Source organism: Felis catus, chromosome C1, assembly GCF_018350175.1.
Source record: "Felis catus isolate Fca126 chromosome C1, F.catus_Fca126_mat1.0, whole genome shotgun sequence".
NCBI lineage: Eukaryota > Metazoa > Chordata > Mammalia > Carnivora > Felidae > Felis > Felis catus.
This window is the reverse complement of record NC_058375.1, coordinates 192766110-192772641: the sequence shown is the minus strand read 5'-3', so window position 1 is coordinate 192772641 and position 6532 is coordinate 192766110.

Sequence of the window (6532 nt, the reverse complement as noted above, 5' to 3'; positions counted from 1 at the left end):
CAGGTCCTTAAAGGTGCCGGTGAAAGATTGTAGCTTGTTAACTCTCTCCCGGCTGCTAGTGCTGAGCCAGGAAGCCGGTTTCATTCAGCTTGCTCTCCCTAATAGCGGCTTAATGGGATGCTAATGTGAGGAACAGAAGTTATCAGATGGCTTGTGCGATTTATGATGGATTTATTACCACTCTGAGTTCCCTTGATGTTCAGTGCATCCTCTCCCGATCCATCCCTGTTATTGGCTTTAGCAAATGGTTTCATAATTAATTAATTTTTTTTTTCCTGAGGGGGGTTAAATTATTTTTGCCCTCCTGCTTTTCCTCCATATTTATTTCCCAGTGGATGACCCTCCTCCGTGTGCCCATCAAAGATGGAACATACTAACGGCTGTTCTCTCCAGCCTCCTCTCTTTCTTACCTCCCCTGCCAGCCAATGCCTACCCTTCTTTCTACAATAGGGGTTCTCAGACTGGAGTCTTCACTAGAATTACCTGGGAGCGTTTATGCCTGGATCCTGTTCCCAGAGATTCTGACTTAATTGGTCTGGGGGTCCTGCCTGGGTATCTGGAGTTTGAAAAGCTCCCCAGGTAATTCTAACGTGCAGTCAAAGATGGGAGCTGTTGGAGTAGTATCTAAAGGTGACTTAACTGCCACCTGTCCCATGATGCTTTTTTCATTCCACCAATGGACATGATCTCTCCTCCCTTGGAATCCGTCAAACACTTTGTATATGTCTTTGGAACCCATGCCGTATATTTGTATTCCACTAGCTGCTTCCTTCAGTTTACCTACTTGTGAACTTATAGCCACTCTTAGGGTCTGAGCTTCTTGTGGGCAGGGACAGTGCCTGAACTATCTTTGGGCTCTTGTCGTGCCTTGCATGGAGCCAGAACTCAGCATATATCTGGTGACCTGAGTTTTACCAGTGACTGCACGCTAGCACATGAGGGAAGTGTGCCCCGAGCCCCCCAGTCTCCCAGACACCTCAGGCAACATGAGGGGATTCTGTTTTATGACCTTAAAGATAGATCTTCCCTGCCAATGTGTCCCTGCTGCCTTCTGTTCCTTCTCACCAGGGTGGCTACATGTCCTGGTTTGCCGGGGACAGTCACTGTTGATGCCTCCAGTCCCAGCGACATTGTGCAGAGAACCTTCTTTCACTTTCAAAGGTGTTCCAGTTTGGATGACAAATTATCTGGTTCCTCTACTTCTCACCCTCCTCCTGCCCTCTTTCCTCAAGTCAGCCTAGAAAAGGCAAACTTTTTCAGGGCTTAGCCCTTCTTTACGTGGTAAGCTTTAAGTAAGCTTCAGGAAGGCCTGTGCTCACACTGTGCAATTCCATGAATAAAAAAAATGATAAAATAAGGGAAGGCTAAATTGTAATTAGTGCAGAACTGCAAAAATCAATACCTACCCTTATTCATTAATATGAGCGCCCTGATTTAAGAATTCTTGTCAAGCACCAGCCAAGTGCTGCAGTAGACAGAGCGGCCAAGAAACCTAGCGTCTCTCTTCTTGGAGGCATAAGCTGTTATTGTTTTATTAAGAAAATGCATGTTGCCAATCACCAAATACAATGCAGTCTTGTTTGTTATATAATTCTTCCGGTGACTCTCTGACCCAGGTGGGTGTTTTCTCATATTACAGATGAGAAAGCTGTCACAGAGCTGATGAAAAGTGGGCTGAGTTTACATATAGGCTGAACTTACTCATAGTACATTGAAAAATCAGCAGGATTTTCAGCTGTCTTGATGATCGAAACCGATGAAATGTATGGCTTATCTTACTGATTGGGCAGAAATCGAGTAAGAGAGCCTAAAACAAAGTAAAATTAAACGACAACTAGAACATAAACAATTTTGTGGCTTTAAGTAGGAAAGACCACAGAGTCCGTAGCTGAATTGGGATTAAGACGGATAGTTTTTGAGTTTCCAGAAAGCATTATCAAATTCCGGGCACCATGAGAGTCTCAGTCTCAGATTAAGAGAATCCGCCGAAGGTTCAACATGAACCCTCTCTGCGTCTGAGCCTCGTTCTCCTGGCCCAGGGCAGAGGTTTGCCAGGATGGAACCTTCCCAGAGAATCTTTAATGACTGTCTCCACCTCCTTTCCATTCTACCCCCACTAAGCAGGACCTGCAGAGGAAAGCCTTCCCTTTTTAGACGTAGCTAATGTGGGCAAAGGAAGTGAACTAATTTTCATTATTACAGGTAATACATAAATCTTGCGGTGAAATAAATGTTATAATGTGTGATCATGGACTAAAACGTGTGGCTCAAAACACACAAAGCTGGGTAAAAACAGAAACTAACAAACGTCGAGGATGTGGGAGAGCTAGCTATTCAAAGAAAAATAAAGCAGCAAAATCCTGGGGCCTCTTGTACCATACTGAAGTGAGTTTTAGCTACTCATGCTGTGTTAACTGTTGATGAAATGTCATTGAGCTTAAAATAAAATAAGTCTGTAGTCTCAGATAACACTCTACAAGATCAAATAATGTTAGGCCCCTATCCACAGTTATATGAAGAAATAACTCATAGCAATGTACCAATATGTCAAGATTTTTCACAGGAAGCAATATGAAAACTAGCTGGATGGTGTCAGGCTTGTTTAAAAGCTCATTTGCTCCCCTTCGTCACTGTCCTTCCACCTTTACATGTCATATATCCTGGTCTCTTGCCGATGTGGTTGTCAAAGTACAAGCTTAATAGTGCTGCTCCCTCCACAGAGATGTGTTAAGTGCGAAGATGGCAAAGTTTCCTGCCGAAAGGGAAATGCAAAGGGCTGGAGCCAGCTGAAGTCATGAGATACCAGGTGACAATAAGACTGTGTCATTCCATGACATGTGTCCCTGAGGTACCGATGAACTTTGCACAATTTTTTTTTTCTGTTTTATTATTCTGACATCCTGTAAAAAAAAAAAAAAAAAAAAAAAGAGGACGAGGAAAGACATTTCCATTCTACACAAAGGGACATCGGGCTCAGAGAAGTGAGACGAATTGCTCTGGGTCACTTGAGTTTCGGGGATTTCCTGACTTCTGTGAGCAACCACCAATCGCTCTGCCCCTCTCACACATACAAGCACACACCCCTTTCCACAACCCCAGCATGCTCTGTGTTCAGAGGAGCAGAGTTCATGTCCGGGATGGAAGGGGGGGGGGGTGTATGAGGTCAATGAGCACGCCATAGTTTCCCGCCACCTGAAATGCCTCAGGACAGGGATCGTTCACACAATCCCTTCCTTGGTTCGGCGTGAAAAGTGTTAGTTTCATTAAACCCGACCTGTTTGGGGTTCTTTCCCACCTCCTGAGATTTCACATCTGTGAGATCCAATTAGCATCCCAAAGTCATAGGAGGCTGTTCAAGGAGAAGTCTACACACTTTTCAGCTTTTGAGTCACAAGACCTGAGCCCCACTTTTAGTTCTGCCCTGTGCCTGTCTTACTCTGTCAAACGGTCAAGTTGAGTAACCCTTTGTGGCTTCCGATTTCTTAGCTAAAGGGTACTTTGGATGATTTAAAGGGCTAATTTTGAACAGTCTAACACAGGAGCTGTCAAAGTACCGCCTGCCTGCTGCCGATTTATGGAAATAAAGTTTTGCTAGAACACAACCACGCCCATTCACTTAAGGCTATTGTCTGTTTATTGTCTACAGTTGCTTTTTTGCTGCAAAGTCAGAGTTGAATAGTTGCTACACATAATAGCATGCACTCTTGATTAGTTGCTTAACCCGTTTTGTTTTATGTTGGTTCTTACTTTTTTTTAATGTTTATTTTTGAGAGAGAGAAAGAGAGAACGAGTGGGGGAGGGGCGGAGAGAGAGGGAGACACAGAATCTGAAGCAGGCTTTAGGCTCTGAGCTTGGGGCTTGAACTCGCCAACAATGAGATCATGACTTGAGCCGAAGTCAGACACCTAACTGACTGAGTCACCCAGGAGCCCCGGTTCTAATTCTTAAATATGTGCTCCTCATTGGTCATTCTCTGATCATGGCTATCCTTCCCCAGAAAGGGAATGACTACACTTTCTTTTAACAGTTGCTTCCTGGAGAGTTTCCACTTCACTCTGGGGACTTCTACATCTTTATAATAATGGGAAATTCATCTGGAGTGGGTGGGGTTTGTGTGGACTGGGGAACAGGAGTGAACAGGAAAGCCCTGTCCCAATACTTCTTGAGTGGGTTCAGGAAAAGGCCATCAGACATCACCCCAGCCTCATATCTCTACATAGCATATATTTTTTTTGGTCAAGGTATCCATAATTTGATTTTTAGTATTGTGTCTTTAAACAGGGACAGTTTTTTGTTTGTTTGTTTTTGTTTTTGTTTTTTATAAAGCAGGGATATATGGTGTAAGGGAGAAGTCTAAATTTTTTCCCCCAAATTTCAACATCACTTAAAGAAAGAAAAAAGGCATTCTTCATTGCTTTGTGAGAACAACAGTAAAAAGAGTCCGGCTTTGGGAGGTCAGAATATCTGGGTTCAAGTCTAAGTTCATCTCAGTTTTACTACGTTGGGCAAGTCACTTAATTTCTAAGCATCAGTTGCTTCATAAAAAAAAATAGGTATAATAATAGTGCTTGTTTCACTGCATGGTTTTGAAGCATAAAAGATAATGCAGGTAGAAATCTTCATAAACTATAAAGCCTTCTATAAATATGACCCATATATGTAACAAGATCTTTTCCAGAGTATTTGATTACTTTCCTTTGGTTTATGTTTTTATATTTGTATCAGACTCACGGTTTTAATTATGGATGTTTTACAAAATGTTCTGATATCCAACAAGATTGATCCCTAAGAATGCGTTTTGATAGTTTTTCCCGTTCAGAGTTTTGAGTGCTTGTTATAAGATAACGCATCCCGCTTGGGAATTAGTGCTAATTCTAATGACTTCCAAGAAAAGTCTTGCTGTGGTTTTGGATGTAATTATTTTAATAATTTCAGATTAAGAGGTCTCGACATCTTTATGTTGAATTTTTGCAGCTAGTAAAAATGTAGCCCTTCCTATTAATTATTAAAATTTTATCTCTTGATGAATGTTTAAAAAGTTTTAATCCATTTCTCACTGAATTTGTAGGTATTTTATATTTGTTGCTTTTGGAATTGCTTTTCTTTTATATCATCTGTCTGGTTATTACTAGTACGTAGGAATACTATTCTTTTTTAGGCATTTCTCTTATTCCAAGCCGCTTTATGGGTCTTTATTAATTAAGAACACTTTTAGCTGATTTCTTTGGTTTTTCCAGTTATATACTTAGGCGATTTACGAGTACTTTAGGATTGTAATTCACCAAACTGAATCCGTCTGTTTCACGACTTCTTGCCTTATTTAGCCAGAGAATCTAAGCGATGATGATACCAGAGGACATTCTTTGTGTTTGTGCCTGATTTGGGATATTTCCATATTAAATATAATCTTTATTCATTTTACGCCAAGAGCATCTTTATCACATTCAAGGGCCCTCCTTCTAGTGTATTTAACTGTTGACTTTATAATTAGGAAAAGGTGTTGATTTTATCAAATGTGGTATCTATGAAACTATCGCGTAGGTTAATTATTGTTGAATCCGTGAATCCTCGGTGGCTTAATTTTTCCTTGGAAATCAATCTCCGTGGGCCATGGCTGGCTCTGCTAACGGTGGCAAAACGTGTACATGGTGCCGTTGTGAGTCTGAATATCTCAGTGCCGAACGCGATACTCAAGAAAGTGGGCTAACGCAGAAGCGAAGGTTGTGGGGGGCAATACCCCTGGGCTCCTCTCCTGGGCGCTTTCTCCGAAGTTGGTAGCTTTGAACAATTCTTCCAGGTCATGGCACTTGAGATCACAGTTGTTAACACTGTGGAGAAAAGACATTAGAGGAGGCAGCATGGAATATGCAGAAAGAGTTCAGGACATGCCACCCCAGAATATGCCGCTTTGGCATGTCGATCACTTTGAGTTGGAAAGAGCAGATGAAAGAAGAGCGATCTGACATTTCTTTTTTTCTTCCTGAGAGCAGACGATGACGTCCCCTTGTGAAAGTTGCCCTCCTATATCAGGAGAAAGAAGCATGATCATCAGAGAAGGGGAGTCCAGGCTGAGAGAAACTTGCACAAATGGATCTCGTTAAAATAGCCCATCTCCCTCTACTCTCCTGTTACGTTACAGTTACTTTTTTACACCTGCTACTCTTTGTTCCACGTAGTGCGTAAGCCCTTAGGCTTGCTCCCTTCTTTGGGTTTTCACTTTTTTTCTTGTGGGGGTTCCCACTAACGTGTAAATAAACTGTGTATACTTTTCTTGGTTGATCTCCAGTTCTGTCACTTCCCAGCTGGAGACTGTAGGAGGGTAGAGGAAAGTTGACTTCTCCTACGATGGGAATGAAACTCAGTGGCCGGGTCAAGACATATGAAGTTAGAAAGTTGTCAAAGGTGGGGCCTAGAATGTGCACCTCTCCCTCCAACTAAAGGTGCAGCCCCCTCCCCCCTCAGCCGGGGCCCAACAGCCTCTCAGCTCGCCCTTGGAGCCTGCTTGTGCCTCTGGGCCGAAGACTAAGAGTGG